The following is a 17,307-nucleotide window of genomic DNA, read 5'->3' as shown; positions in this document are numbered from 1 at the left end:
GGCTTTGAAAAACCCAGATGTGGAAACCCAGATGTTGACTGGGTATGAATGTAATGGTTGGACAGTTTGGAAATCTGTCTACTTGATCTGTTTCTGTCTTGATAATTCTGCCTGTATATTCTGAAGTTTGGAGTGCTGACCTTTTTCCCCTGGACAAGGTAAAGATATATGTCTGACTGATTAAAGTAAGCTTGCTAACCCATTTTGAGTTGCTTTCCTTTAACAAAGCAGATCCAAGAACCTGTGTGAGCAGCCACCCTAGGAATGCCGGGGTGCTTGCTGCTACAATTGTCTCCCCCAATGGAATGCAAGCTCCTTGAGAGTGTGAAATGCATCTTTCTTTGTATTTATTTCCCTAGTATCTATCACAGTACTTGACAGATAGGCACTTAATAAGTGATTATAAATTGATTGCTTGGAGATGGCCAGTCAAGAGAGTTTTAGATTGAGAAGGCATAAAAATGTTGAATGGAATCATATGGCAGTTGATTAACATGACTATCCTGGCAGGGATGGTAGTATTGACTTGTATGAAGAAGACTGTGTTCCTTCAGGAGATTTTGTTTACAGTTTCCCAAAGGCAATCTATGTTGATTCCATTTTTCTTTTTTATTCTGGTCCTAGGTCACTATTTGTCTACACTATCAAAAATATATGTCTTGGGGGAAGAGTCAAGATGGCAGAGTAAAAGCAGGAACTTACTTGAGCTCATCCCCCAATAACCTCCAACATATGTATAAAAAGGATTCTAAACAAATTATAGAGCTACAGAACCCACAAAATGACAGAGTGAAACAAATCTCCTGCTGAAGGCAGCCTGGCAAGCCAACAGAAAGGGTCTGTCACAATGGGCAGGGAGCGGAGCACAATCCTGCTGCACCAGCAAAGACCAGTAGCACAGACTCGCCAGACTAGACCCCAGGAGACTGAATAACTGACTGCTGTGATGGTTTCCAGACTTCTCAACCCATACATGTCAAAGAGAACATAAAAGGTCAGTGGGGAAACTATGTTGGACCTGGGTGAGAGAAGAGCCTGGTCCAGCTCCTTCCTCCAAGGCAGTGGAGGCAGCAGTGACTGTGGCTTCTTCTGGAGCTCCAGGCTCACAGATGGTGGGGGGATGAAGTGGTGGATCAGAGGGCAATTGCAGGACTCTCTTTTCTGGGACCAAGGCAGGATTCTTTTCTCTTGCCCTGCTTGTATCTGGGTTGCAGACTTCGGTGGCAGTCCTGAGATGAGGAGTGCTAGTATGGCATAGCTTATTGAGGCTGTGGAAAGGCTGTCTTTCTCACAGTTCTGAAGCAGGTTCCTAGAATAAGCTCTGACAACAGATGTGCAAAACACCAGAAATATGGGACACAGCACTCTCCACTCTGAAAGCAGAGTTCTACCATGGCAAAGAGCTCAAAAGTCAAGCTATTGGATGTCAAGATAAGCAAACATAGGAAGAGAAATCAAACTATAGAATCATTCTTTGGTGACAAAGAAGATCAAAACAAAAAAAAGAAGACAATAAAGTCAAAACTCCTGCATCAAAGGACTCCAGGTAAAATATGAACTGATCACAGACCATGGAGGAGTTCAAGGAGGATTTTAAAAATGAAATAAGAGAGATGGAGGAAAAATTGGGAAGAGAAATGAGAGTGATGTGAGAAAATCATGAAAAACAAGTCAACAGCTTGCTAGAGGAGAGTGCCCTCCAAAAAACATTGAAGAAAATAACACCTTAAAAAATAGACAAACTCAAATGACAAAAGAGGCCCAAAAAGCCAGTAAAAAGGAGAATGCCTTAAAAAGCAGAGTTGGGGGGCAGAGCCAAGATGGCAGCATAGAAGGAGGAAAACTCCATAAGCTTCCCCCACCTCAAATACCTATAACATATGACTCTAAACAAATTTTAGAACTACAGAACCCACAAAATGACAGAGAGAAACAAATCTCCTGAAGGCAGCCCAGCAGGCAGATAGGAAGGTTCCATCACAGCACACTGGGAGCTGATCCCAGCCCTGTGTAAGCCCGCAGTTTTAGCCCCAGGGTGGCCCAGACCAGCACTGGCTAGAACAGACTTCAGGAGAATGGATCACCAGAAGCTGTAATGGTTTCGAGAAATATCAACTCATAAATGCCGGAAAAAAAAGTAAAAGGTCAGTATAGAACTCTGTTGGAACTGGAGGGAATGGAAGTGTGGTCCAGCCTCTGGCCCTGGAGTGAGAAGTTGTAGAGGCACAGCAGCAGTGCAACTGGCTCCAAGTGGCTGCTTCAGAGCTCCTGGCCTGCAGACCATAGGGAGGGCCAAGGGACCATTCAGAGAATAATCGCTTTTGCTTTAACCTGCCTGGATCTGGATTGTGGTCTTGGGTGGTGGTCCTGAGGCATGTAATCAGTGAGCCAGAGCTTGTGGGGGTTGTAGAGATGGCATCCTCCTAATAGGTTCAGCACCTGTGAAAACCCCAACAATTTGTGACAAACCTCTACCCTCTAGAAGCAGAGTTCTACTGTGGCAAAGAGCAAGCGGAGCAATGCAACTTTAGATTCCTTTTTTGGGAACAAAAAGGATCAAAGCATGGAACGGGAGGAAGACAACTAAGTCAGAACTCCTGCACCAAAAGCTTCAATAAAAATATGACTTGGTTACAGGCCATGGAGGAGCTCAATAAGGATTTTGAAAATCAAGTAAGAGAAGTGGAGGAAAAAGGGGGAAGAGAAATGAGAATGATGCAAGAAAATCATGAAAAGCTAGTCAACAACCTGACTGAAGAAAATAACACCTTAAAAATAGATTAACTCAAATGGCAAAAGAGGCCCAAAAAGCCAATAAGGAGAAAAAATGCCTTTAAAAAGCCAAATTTTCCAGATGGAAAAAGAATTTCAAAAGTTCACTGAAGAGAATAATTCCTTCAGAATTAAATTGGAGCAAATGGAAGCTAATGACTTTATGAGAAATCAAGATACTATTAAACAGATTGAAACAAATGAAAACATAAAAGGCAATGTGAAATATCTCATTGAAAGAACACTAACCTAGAAAATAGATATGGGAGAGATAATTTAAAAATTATTGGACTACATGAAAACCAAAAAAAGAACCTAGAAATCATCCTTCAAGAAATTCTCCAGGAAAATTGCCTTGATATTTTAGAACCAGAGGGCAAAATAGAAATTGAAAGAATTCACTAATTACCTCTTGAAAAAGATCCCAAAAAGAAAACTCCTAGGAATATTATAGCCATGTTCTGGAGTTCCCAATTCAAGGAGAAAATATTACAAGCAGCCAAGAAGAAACAGTTTGAATATTGTGGAAACACAATCAGGATAATATAGGATCTAGCAGCTTCTATATTAAGGGATTGAAGGGCTTGGAATATGATATTCCAGAGATTAAAGGAGCTAGGATTAAAACCTAGAATAACCTACCCAGCAAAACTGAGTATAATGCTTCAAGGGAAAATATGGTCATTCAATGAAATAGATGACTTTCAAGCATTCTTGATGAAAAAACCAAAGTTGAATAGAAAGTTTGACATTCAAATACAAGAAGCAAGAAAAGCATGAGAAGGTAAACAGGGATAGATAGGATGGAGGGAAATATAGTTAGTCTTTCACAATATGACTACTACAGAAATGTTTTGCAAAATTACACATGCATAACCTATATTGAATTGTTTGTCTTCCAGAAGGGAGAGAATGTGGAACTCAAAGTTTAAAAACAAAGGTAAAAAACTGTTTTTACATGCAACTGGGAAACAAGATATACAGAGAATGGGGTATAGAAATCCATCTTGACCTACAAGAAAATAAGGGGGAAGGGGGGAAAAGGAGATGGAGGGAAATGGGAGAGGGAAGACTAGGGGAAGGAGTATTCAGTATGCTTGCCATCTTGGAGTGGGTGGTAGAGGAGAAATGGGGAGAAAATATATAACTCAAAATCCTGTGGAAATGAATGTTGAAAACTAAAAATAAATAAATAAATTCTGGAAAAAAATAATATGTCTTATGAACTGATGGCTAAATTCCAAAGCTGGTTCATCTAATTTCATATCTGAGCATTTGACATTCTTTTTCCTATGTGAATAATAAGACTGAACATATTTGTTTAACAGGGAAATGAAGCTAAATACAAAGACTTTGGGGGGCTGGTAGGTTGGGGAAGAAGGTAGAATAGAATCATTGGGAGTGGCAGGAAAAGTCTTTTAGGGAAGTGCCACTTGAGATGATGTTTTAACAGCATTAGAAATTCAAAGGGATGGAGATGAAGGAGAGCATTCCAGACCCAAGTGGCAGCTTGAATCAATTCACAATGGTAAATGAAATATTTTGCAGTTTATAAGGGACTATGATATTAGAGTCTAAATGTGATGGGTTCATTGCTAATGAAGGGGAAAATACTTTAAAAAGAAAACCTCAATCTTTCTGTTTTCTTTTCTGTCTCTTGTTCCACTTCCAGTGTCATCTTTAAATGCTCTTAGCATGGTCTGGCTCAATTGAGTCTCTATCCAAGCTTTCTGTAAGTTTTTTCTTCCCTCTATTTCTTTTTGCTGCTTTATGGGACAATACTGATCCAAAGTTTTCTATCATTCTAATTCTTTAATAGATGTTTTTACATTGAGTGTTCTTCCACTGTTCTACCATCTTCCAAAATGTATAGCCTCTGCTTGCCATATTGTCCTGTTTGACAAGGAGATTGAGTATTTTTAAGGCATTTTCTGATCACTGTTGTTCACTTAATTGTCAAAAGGGATTAATCCATTTAAATTAAAGTTCCCTAAGCAATCAGGATAGTCTGTGTCACTATTTGTTCTTTGAGCCATTTCCTGTCATTTTATGTCAATACCTTAAGTATATCTAATTACCCTCAATTGCATGTCATACCATTCCATTTGTATTCTTCTAGTTAATGCATTGATTTTTATCTTCCTTTGAATAAGTTGACAGACTGGCAGTACACAGACAGTAATTCAGATAGGGGAGAGGTAGTAAGTGAAAAGTTGAGGATGACTCCCATCTTGTGAAAATGAGTGAGTGGAAGACTGGTAAGCCGTCAATAGAAATACAGACATTAGGAGTCACTACACCACGGAAGAACCTAACAACTAGAAAGAAAATCCAGTGGGTCTTTTATAAATGTACAGTTGTAAAGAAATATCTTATGCCAAATATGCTAGCTTTTAACCCATATTAGTTAAGCATTATGATAAGTTATGCAATAACAATGACATGTACTTTAAAATGTTAATTGGCTTCTAAAACACCTATGGTTTTTATTCATTAACATTTTATCAGTAATTTTAAATTCTGGGCACTAGATAAGCTACATTTTACTATTCCTCAGAGAAAAGGTAGCTAAATAAATATATCTATGCCAAAGTCTACTGGAGGTTGCTACATTTCCCTTGGTGTTGGTATCCTACTTTTTGGAGTTCCCTGCAAGAAATCTTGGTATCCTGATGAGGCCCTGGAGATTCCCAGCAGCATTATTTCAAGCCAGCTCTGTTTTCATTCATGGAAATGTTTCGCCCCTGAAGGTAGCTTTAAAGAACTCCAGGCTTAATCCAGCAGAAAATATCTTTCTAAGCTATGCTAGTCTTCAAACCAAGCAATGCCAGCAGGCAGCCTATTTATAAGAGTGACCAGTCATCTAATTTGGAAAGGAAGCTAGAGAAACCACCACCACCAGTATGGTTTCAGAGATGTGGAAAAATATGGGACTGAAATGCTAATGGGGTTCTAAAAATCTAGAAACAATCAGAATGACAAGGAAAAGAACAAAGGACAATGGATGCTAATCCTCATGGTGAGGACTTTTAATCACTCCAGCTCTCCTAGTATCTAAGTTCCCTTTAGGGAATAAGTTCTACATATTAGATAGACAGGACCACAGACATACTACTTAGTAGGGGAAAACAATTATTTTAAAACTTAGACTTTCTTGCCCTGACTCATTAGTAACTGGGCTAGTCATTCCAGGTCCCTGTTGCTGATAGCAAAAGCAAGTGCCTAAATCAGACCTTTCAGTAACATCTGATTTGTCTATTCACAGCTAGACAACATCCCAGTTACTACTGAGGAACAATCTATCAATGCAGGGGGATTCTCTGTCTGGATATTTTGGCTTGCATGTTGTACCCAGTTGGAGAATGAGGACCTTGGGCAAATTAGTGCCCTTCTCTGGGCCTTACTTCCTCAAATGTACAATGAATGGAGTTAGACAATGTGACCTCTAAGGCCTTTTCCAGCTCCAGCTTCAGACAATTTATGAAGAAATAAAATCAGACCATTACAAAGCTAAAGCTCTGCCTTTCCTTCTGGATTTGCTTGAATGTTAAATTTGGGAGTTGCCTTTTTGTAATGCGCTTGAGGTACCAATCCTATACTTACCATTAGCTGAAATGGAAAACTTTCTAATTTCTTATGCATTCTGTGGATAATATATCCCCTGCCCCAATATCACAACCTAGTTGTGTAAGAGTTGCTACAAATCACATTTCACGTTGCTATGTATACATTTTTGTCTTTCATTTGGGCTTTAGGACTATTTTGATGTTCTCAACAGAACTGGTATCCTTTGCATATGTATGCAGGAATTAATTCCATTTCACAAGTATGCATTTCAAAATGACAATAGATGGTTCTTTCATGTTATCATCTACGACAGTACTACTGATATATTTCAGCTTCCCTCTAGTCTGCTTGGAATAATATATTTCTGCAATATTCACTCAGAAAATTTCTAAACAAAAATAAAACATCCACACCACTCAAGGGCTTGTCCATTGTCTTTCTTTATGAGTTAACCTCTTCAACACAAGACATCAGCAAATACCCATCTCTTCTAAGAGTCAAGGACAAACCAAATTACCACACTGGCAACTGAGAAGAGATTGGTTCTCTACTAGTTATTCTCCTTAGCACCCTGTATCATGGCACTCTTAGTACTCAATGTAGCACCGTGTTCTTGCTCTTTTAGCTGCCAAGCACTCCAGTGCCTGGCTTCATACACATTTCCCTCTCCAAGCTTTCCATTGCAATCTGATTGACCTTGGAGTACTGTTGGATGGGATTCTCAGATCACTGGGCTCTACCTACCATTTCTTATAATTCCTTCTCCAAGCTTTTCATGTGAATAGATGGAGTGGAAGCACCATTATGGCATGCATCTAACTACTCATTTGCAGTTTGAGAGTTGTGCCCATAGCTTCATTTCTGACTCAAATTCAACGCTAAGTTTCCAGTTGTAGTATTGATTAAACTAATGCTTCTAGATTTCAGGAAGTCTATGACTTCTTAAACATTGTTTTATATAACTGGATTCTAGTCTGTGCATTTTGTTTTATGTATTTAAAAGTATTATTCTGAGGAGTCTATAATATATATTCACCAGACCACCAAAGGGGACTATGACACACACACAAAGATTTAAGAACTCCTCTACTAGAGAAACTATAGGGAAGTTTTCCCATTCTACCTTAATTCTTCCCTTTAAATCCATTACTTGCAAATATGAACTTTTTGAAGGTATTGCATTTAGCCTCTCCACTTCTAGGCTAATGAATCCATTGAAATGGTAGCTATTCACATTTTTGTTGACTTTTTTCACCAGCTGATTTTCCTGCTGTCTGTTAATTATGTTTTATTTATATGTTGGAGAGTGAAATTTGTTAATACACTATATAAATATTGATGAGCTCACCTAATATGATGAATTTGTATAAAAAAAAAGGTTGAAAAATTTAAGGAACACAGTTAGAGATGGTACAATTAAAAGGGGAAAACTCTATGGCATCGTAAAAGATGCCAAAACCACAGTATGAGATCCAACTGTATTTTATCAATGGCCTTATTACAGAAGCATCAAAAAGATTATAACTGTCCCAACCTTTTATCACACTAAATTAACAGATTTAACCAAAGGCTTTAACCCATGCATTTCACCTCTGAAAAGTTTTTTAAAATAGGAGAAAATATTGATATTTGAAGAAAATTATGCTTACTTTTATACTCTACTTGTGGATTATCTGCTTTCCCTTAGCTGAAGCAAAAGTGAATGATAAATTATGCTGTGCAAAGGCTGATACATTTTAAAAGATTTCCAGAAACAACCCTAACTCTTCTGTTGACAGGCTTACCTCCTGCTGACTGGTATGTAACATCTAAATAACTCATCCTTAGCATAGTTAATCACTTAATTAACTAATTAATTTGAGTCACAGAATGTTTTCATGGCATTTGAGTTTGGGCTAATCAAATTTGAGGTGTTCCCTAAATACTCCATCACAATTTCAATAACAAGCTCGGGCTGATACTCAGAAAATGAAGCTTATTTCACCAACTCTCAAGAGAGGACTAACCTCAATATGATTAAGGAATTGATAGTAATAACAAAGCTTAGCTAATAGGACAAGACATTACAAGAAGAAAGCAAAACCAGATTGTGCATATGAGATGAAGGATCATATTTCTAGCATTTCTTTAATATTTTCCCATTTCTCCTTCCTCTTCATCTTCAGACCCAGGATATATGCTCAAGTCTGAAAATTCAGGATACTGTCATATCCATTCTTATAAATACTTGATATTCTAATACTTTGGAGACCTTCGATTCTGCTGCTGTGGGAATTCCCTCCACTATACCAAACCATACCTTTACAATTAGTAGATGATATTTGTGATTCAGTATGGCTTTTAAAAAGTCCCCAGTAGACAGACAACTTTCTGGTGATAATCTCCCAATTTATCTATGATAGCATTTATCGCTGTCTCTTGGCATTTGCTGCTCCTCTTTCACAGTTCAGGCCAAGGGCTGTTTGTCACACGAGGCCTTTGTTGACCTCCCTCCCACCACACAACCTAGGAACTCCAGTTATTACGGTTGTCTCACAGAAATTGCCGAGGAGTTACTTTGTACAAAATCTGAAGAATGCTGATCCACATTCAAATACCAGATCTTCTTACATACTACCTTAGTGACCCAAGGGAATAGTCTTCACTTCTCAAGCTTCCATTTCCTCATCTTCAAAGTGGGGGAATTGGCTGAGATGACTTCTTTTTTTTATAAAATTTATTTGTTTATTTATTTTTAGTTTACAACATTCAGTTCCACAATCCCTTGAGTTTCAATTTTTCTCCCCCTCCCTTTCTTCCCCCCTCCCATCATGGCGGCATGCACTCGAATATAGGATCTACAAATATATTCACATTAATCATTAGTCAGGTTGGAAAGAAGGATAATAATTGATGGAATGATCCCTGGGAAAGAGGAAACACAACAAAACAAGAAAAAGAAACACAGCAAGTAGTTTGCTTCAATCTGCATTCAGACTCCGCAGCTCTTTCTCTGGATGTGGATTCCTCTTTCGATCATGAGTCTTCTGGAGTTGTCTTATAACCTTACATTGCTGAGAGGAGCCCAGTCTATTGAAGTTAGTTGTCACACATGTGTTGTGTCTGTGATTATGTATAGATTTTTCCTGGTTCTGCTCTTCTCGCTCAGCATCAGTTTATATTGAAGTCTCTCCAGGTTGCTATGAAGTCTGTCTGCTCCTCATTTTTTATAGCACAGTAGTATGCCATTACATTCATATACCACAACCTGTTCAGCCATTCCCCAATTGATATGCATCCCCTTGATTTCCAATTCTTTGCCACAACAAAAAGATCCGCTATAAATATTTTTGTGTATATGTGTTCTCCTTCCACTTCTCTGATCTCTTTGGGATCACCCTAGAAGTGGTATTGCTGGATCAAAGGGTATGCACTTGTTTATAGCCCTTTGGCCATAGTTCCAGATTGCTCTCCAGAATGGCTGGATCAGTTCACAACTCCACCAAAAATGCATTAGTGTTGCAATTTTAATACATCCTCTCCAACATTTATCATTTTCCTGTTGTGTCATCTTAGCCAATCTGACCACTGAGATGTGGTACCTCAGAGGTGTATTGATTTGCATTTATCTAATCACTAGTGATTTACAACATTTTTCATATGCTTATAGATATAAGATGACTTCTAACATTTAAATCCAGCTCTAAATCCTGTGGTCATACTATCTCTGTGGTTCCATCAAATTTTAAGAGTTTGTAGTTCTGATGTAGACTACTTTGGCCACACCTCAAATTAAATTGAAAGTGGTTTTGATTTGGAATTAGGAGAAACAAATCACCCAACTGTTCGTACTCTCTGACCCAAAGAAAGCCAAATGCTGGACATATGCACCAAGGTGAACACAAACAGAAAAGGCCAAATTTATCAAAATATTCACATCAGAGATTTGTGTAGTAGCAAATAACTGAAAGTAAAGGTGGTATCCACTGACTGGGGGAATTGTTGTTCAAAGTGTGGTATATAAAAATAATGGAACATTGCTGTGTTATCAGAAACAATGAACTGACTTCCAACCAATAAGGCTACCTTCACCTTAAGAAATGAAGAAAGATAATTTCAGAGAATTCTGGTGTAGAAAGAAATAAGTAGACCTGGGGAACTATTTATACAGAAAAAAAAAACACTGCAGAGAAAAATAACTTTGAAAGACTTAAAAACTCTGATCAATGCAAAGGCCAAAAATGTTTCCAGAGAACATGGGATGTAAAACATGTTAGCCACCTCCTGACAGAGAGGAGATGAGAGTCACTGAGGAAAAATATGTTTTCATGCATCACCCCTGTGTGGATTTGTTTTGATTGACTATGTTTGTTACAAGGGTGTTTTCTCTCTCATTTTCTGAGGACATAGTTTAAGAAGGTTAGCAACAGTGATATGAGGGGAAAAAAGAAAGTCATTGTAACACAATTATTTTAAAATGCATAGAAGGAGGTTCAAAAAAAGAACATTTAAAAGCTAAGCCTCAATGAAAAATGCAAATTAGAAATAAGCAAAACAAGAATTCATAGAAAAGTTAGCCAAAAAAATGGATTTTGAAAACCGAGAGCAGTGAAGGAAAAAAAATGAGAAAACAAATTAGAGTTATGCAAGAAAGTTATGAGATGAGAATTGACAATTTGGTAAAAGAGGTTTGAAACAGTACTGTAGAAAATAACTCCTTAAAAATTAGAATTAACCAAATGGAAGCTAATGACTCAACCAGACAACATAAATAATAAAAAAAATAAAAGGTTGAAAAAAAAACAGAAGAAAATGTTAAATATTTCATAAGAAAAACAAGTGACCAGGAAGTAGATGAGAGGGAATGAATTTAAGAATCACAGAAAGCCATGAACATAAGAGAACTACGGGGCAGAACCAAGATGGAGGAGTAGAAGCACAAACTTGGCATGAGCTCCCACTCCAATCACTTCCAATACATGTAAGAAAATGACTCTAAAAAAAACTTTACAGATACAGAATTAACAAAGTTACAGAGAGAAACAAATCTCCCACTGAGGGCAACCTGGCAGGCATACAGGAAAGGTCTATCACCCTGAGCTGGGAGCTGAGTGCAGTCCCTCATGAGCTGCATGGTTCTGGCCCCAGGGCAGACCCGACCAGTGGCTGCCAGAGCAGACTTCAGGAGAATGAATCACCAACAGCTGTGGAGTTTCAAGACTTCTCAACCCATAAATATCAAAAATAAAGTAAAAAGTCAGTGTGGAACTCTGTTGCAGAGTGTGGTCTGGCTCCTGCCCCCAGGGCAAGAAGTAGCTGAGGCGCAGCAGCTGTGCCTTGTGGCTGCTTCCAGAGTTACTGGATTGTAGGGGGACCAAGTAATCATTCAGAGGGTAATCCTTCTTGCTTTAACCTGCTTGGATCTGGATCGTAGTCTTGGGTGGTCTTCCTGGGGTGTGAGGCCAGTGAGTCAGAGCTTATGGGGGCTACAGATAGGGTACCACCTAATAGCTCTGGCAGCTGCAAAAACCACAGCGATTTGGGACAAAGGTCTCTCCATTCTGGAAGCAGAGTTCTACCATGGCAAAGAGCTCAAAAGTCAAGTAATTGGCTGGCAATATGAGCAAGCAGAGAAAGCATAAACAGACCATAGATTCCTTTTTGGGGGACAAAAAGGATTAAGGCATGGAGTGGGAGGAAGACAGTGAATTCAGAACTCCAGCATCAAAAGCCTCCAAGAAAAATATGAACTGGTTACAGGCCATGGAGGAGCTCAAGAAGGATTTTGAAAATGAAGTAAGAGAAGTGGAGGAAAAAATGGGAAGAAAAATGAGAATGATGCAAGAAAATCATGAAAAATGAGTCAACAGCATGTTAAAGGAGACCAAAAAATACACTAAAGAAAACAACACCTTAAACAATAGACTAATTCAAATGGCAAAAGAGGCCCCAAAAGCCAATGAGGAGAAGAATGCCTTAAAAAGCCAAACTTGCCAGATAGAAAAGGAATTTCAAAATCTCATTGAAGAGAATAACTCCTTCAAAATTAGATTGTAGCAACTGGCAGCTAATGACTTCATGAGAAATCAAGATAGTATAAAACACATCCAAACAAATGAAAAAATAGAAGGCAATGTGAAATATCTTACTGGAAAAACCACTGATCTGGAAAATAGATCCAGAAAAGATAATTTTAAACTTCTTTGGCTACTTGAAAGCCATGATCAAAAAGAGAGCCTAGACATCATCTTTCAAGAAACTATCAAGCAAAATTACCCTGATATTCTAGAACTAGAGGGCAAAATAGAAATTGAAAGAATTCATCAATTAACTCTTAAAAAAGATCCCAAAAAGAAAACTCCTAGGAATATCATAGCCAAATTCCCAATTTTCCAAGTCAAGGAGAAAATACTACAAGCAGTCAGGAAGAAACAATTCGAAATACAATCAGGATAATACAAGACCTAGCAGCTTCTACATTAAGGGATCAAAGGGCTTGGAATATAATATTTTGGAGGTCAAAGGAGCTAGGACTAAAACCAAGAATCACCTACCCAGCAAAACTGAGTATAATGTTTCAGAGGAAAATACACTCATTCAATGAAATAGAGGACTTTCAAGCATTCTTGATGGAAAAACCAGAGCTGAAGAGAAATTTTGACTTTCAAATACAAGAAGCAAGAGAAGCATGAGAAGGTAAACAGGAAAAAGAAATCATAAGGAACTTATTAAATTTGAAGTATTTACATTCCTACATGGGAAAATGATAATTGTAACTCATAAGACTTTTCTCAGTATGAGGATACTTGAAGGGAATATATATGTATGTATACATACATATATATGTATTATAGGAAGGTGTTTGTGTATATAAATATATGTGAGTGTGGTCATAGATATGTTCATGCATACATAGACAGAGGGCACAGGATGAGTTGAATATGAAGGGATGATATCTAAAAAATAAAATTAAGAGGTGAGAGAGGAATTTATTGGGAGAAGGATAAAGGGAGAAATAGATTAGGGTAAATTATCTCATATAAAAGAGCCAAGAGAAAACTGTTACAATGGAGGGGAAGATCAGGGAGGTGAAAGGGAATGGAGCAACCTTATTCTAATTGAATTTGGCCTAAGAAGGAAATGACATGCACACTCAATTGGGTATCTAACCCTACAGGAAAATAGAGCGTTAGGGGAATAAGAGGGGGAAGGATAGAAGGGAGGGCAGATTGGGAAGAGGGTAGTTAGAAGCAAACATTTTTGAAAAGGGATAGGGTCAAAGGAGAAAATAGAGTAAGTGGGGGGCGGGATAGGATGGAGGGAAATATAGTTAGTTTTTCACAATGTAACTACTATGGAAATGATTCTAGTAACTACACATGTACAACCTATACTGAATTGCTTATCTTCCCAGTGGGGGTGGTTGAGGAGGGAAAATGGGAAAAAATGTGGAACTCCAACTTTTAAAAACAAATGTTTAAAAAAATTTTTTTTTGCATGCAACTGGGAAATAAGATATACAGGCACTGGGGTATAGAAATCCATCTTGCCCTACTAGAAAGTTAGGGGGAATGATGGGAAAGGTTATAAGAGAGAACAGATTGGGGGAAGGGGTGTTTAGTAGGCTTGCTATTTTGGGGTTGGGGTAGGGGAAAGATAGGGAGAAAAAACCGTAAATTAAAATCTTGTGGAAATGAATGTTTAAAACAAAAAATGAATAAATTAATTAAAAAGAGAGAACCACGAAATTATAAAGGAAATTATTTCAAGAAATTATAAAGGAAAACTGTCCAAACATCTAATAACCTGAAGACAAAGTAGGAACTGAGAAAATACATCTGATACCTTCTGAAAGAAATCACAAAATGAAAACTCCCAGAAATCCTATAGATAAAATCTAGAGTTCTCATATCATGGAAGGGATACTGCAAGTAGCCAGAAAGAAAGAATTCAGGTACTGCAGGCACCCAGGCTTACACAAGAGGGTTTATAATATGATATCTCACAAGGCAAAGGATCTAGGATTACAGCACAGGGACATTAGAGAACCTCTAGTCCAGTCACCTTAATGTCCAGATGAAGTCACTCAGGGTTGGGAAGGATAAGGAGATTCATTCAAGGTCCTGCCGATAGTAAGTGGCAAATTGAGGATGAGAATGGAATTCAAGTCTTTTGACTTCCTTGCCTATTGTTCTACTTCACTGTTTCTCTAGTTCAGAGAATGTGAAAAGGAAACTTTTCCTAATTATATATTGTTGATAATTTACCATTGAATTTGTCTGTTACAAAAAGGGCTGCTTAACATTAGTGACAGTTCAAAAGAAATACGAATATTCTGTAACCATGGGCAGCATAGAAATCCACAAGAGACAACATGTGCAGAACAAAGAAATGTACAGTGTTGAGGTTTTCTTGTACTCTATTTAAGGATGAATTTCATTTATTCATTGAATTTCTGGAAATATTTCCAAGTTAATAAAACAATTCTCTCAGTGGGTCAATTGATGAAGAGTTTGGAAGTGCATTGAATAATGTACCTTCATATGTAGGAGAATTGCTCATCTATTTTAACTGTCACTTTTCCAACATGGTAATATACTTCTTTTAACACCCAAATCAATATTGGTCCTCAGACACAGCCATAAGCAAGTATGCAAGGATTGTAAACTTCACCTGGGACAAGCAACATTAGATTGCACTCACTCTCCAGTGAGAGTAATAAAGGAAAGGCTCATCCCAGGCTAATAACTGGGCAGCAAGGTGGCAATGTGGATATAACACCAGGTACTCAGAGTCATGAAGACTTGAGTTCAAATCTGGCCTCTGACACTTCCTATCTTTGTAACCCTGGGCAAGTCTCTTACCTCCTTCTTGCTTCAATTTCCTTATATGCAAAAAGAGCTGGATGGAGAATGAAATGGCAACACTCTCCAGTATTTTACCAAACAGAACAGAACCAGAAATGGGGACACAGAGTTGGACAAGACTGAAATGACTGAAAAGAACAGAAACCTTGCAGGGCTTTTTGGAGGATCAAATGAGATGTTTGGAAAGCACTGAGCACAGTTCTGGAACACTGTAAGCATCATATAAATGTTATGTTCTGTTTCTCCTATTTTGTTAAGTTGTTTTGTTAGTTAAGTTCTGTTTCTCCTATTTTGCCCTCTAAATTTGCATCTGGGGGCAATGTACCATGCTAGTTACAGGTCTGTCCTTGGGAAATGGGCAGCCTTCTGACATTGCTTAAACATTCTTACTTATTTTCTTCCAGCAGTATTCCTTGAAAACACAGTGTGCTTAATCCTAGCTTGTTGGTCAAAAATTATTTTTGACTTTATTTCTTTGTGTTTTCTGAATTAGTTAAAATAATAAGAACACCAATATTCTATTTTAAAATTTGTTGTAGGCTCCAATGATAGTCAATGGGATAGTTCCTGGATGAACATTATGTTTTTGTTGTTTTTAAGGAGAATCATATTTCCTCCTCGATTTTGTCCATATTTTACTTTTAATTTTTTTAGTAATCTCTAATGGATCTATACATTTGAAACCTATCAGAGTAAGGCATTAAATTTAACTGAACACGTGGGTTTAAAAGATTACCCATATTTCACTATAATTTCCAACTTCAAGCTCAATGTAGATGATGCATCCACTGAATTTATTTATCTTGGTGCTATTCCAATTCCCTGGGGAAAGTGCTTGCTATCATTGTATAAATCAGGGTGAAAATTGCTGATCCAACCGCAAGAAAAGAAGGGATAATAAAAATGCATGTTGGAAATAGAAAACAAGGTGGAAGGTGACATTTGAGTCAGGAGTCTTTCTTTTGGGCTGTGGAAAAAAATGGAACAAGATTATTGACGATTTCCAAAGGAGGCCTCCCAGCTTGAACACTGCCTGTAACCTTGTTTTCAATTTCCACTACCCTACAGATTTTATCAGCTCCTTTTTATTTTGTATTTTTGCCGCTTACATACTGACACAAACATCAGTTATTTACAACACAAGCATCAAGTGTAGCCAATGGAAACATTGGAGTCTTTGAGAGTCAGCGTCCTCTAAATAAACCACAAAATTGAAAAAAAAATGCTGCCTTCTAAATGCTTTTCCCCAGAGCCTTAGAGGTTCTAATCCCCAGTTACATCAGGCTCCCTTTGAAATCTATTTTATAACAACAATATTATTTTAGCAACCAATGACCATCAAATCAATAACAACAAAGTGCTAATTTCCTTTTCACTGCATGGAGGATAATTCCAGTTCCTTCTACCTCAGCTCATCTACCATATTTTAAAATGGGGCAATATTGTAAAGATGACAATGGTGCCTACTAGTTTTGGGCAGAGCATTTAGCAACAGAGAAGACACAAGTATACTTTGGCAATACCCCATTGGATTTCTTTTGATTTGGTGCTCCAATCCTTTGCATGGGGACTCTGAGGTGATATGGAAACTTATTTAGACTAGGAAGGCTTGTAGACAACTTGTGCCTTGGACATGGTAGAGGCCTATGAAATTCTTCCTGAAGTGAACTGAAGTCTGAAAGACAAAATGGTGACCAAAAGCTAGTTCAAGTTACAGTGTTTGCAATCACTCACAATTCCAAATAACTGTTGTAGGGGGAATTTGAACTTAGTGAATAAACTGCAGGAAAAGAAATGGCACTAGAGTGTCAGGGCCATGCCCAGCTATGCCAGCACTGGGCAGCCTCTGAGATGGAAGGAACAATGCTCCCCAGGAGGTAAATCATGAGCAGAAGAAACTAGGAAAATGTGTGTCTTCAAGACTAGAGCTACAATGCAGAAGGAGTCAGACCTCACAGACCTTGGAAATAACAAGTTTTCAAACAGAAATTATGAAAGATGTCAGTTAGTCTGGAGAATTGACAATAAAGATTAAATTTCTGATGACACGTAAAAAATGAAAATCAATATTTATCATTACAAGAATAACTTGGGGCAGCTAAGTGGTGCAGTGAATAGAGCA

Source organism: Petaurus breviceps, unplaced genomic scaffold, assembly GCF_028583685.1.
Source record: "Petaurus breviceps papuanus isolate PSGF00001 unplaced genomic scaffold, PetGlider_PUasm1.0 90417, whole genome shotgun sequence".
Classification (NCBI taxonomy): Eukaryota; Metazoa; Chordata; class Mammalia; order Diprotodontia; family Petauridae; genus Petaurus; species Petaurus breviceps.
This window is presented reverse-complemented; position numbering follows the sequence as displayed.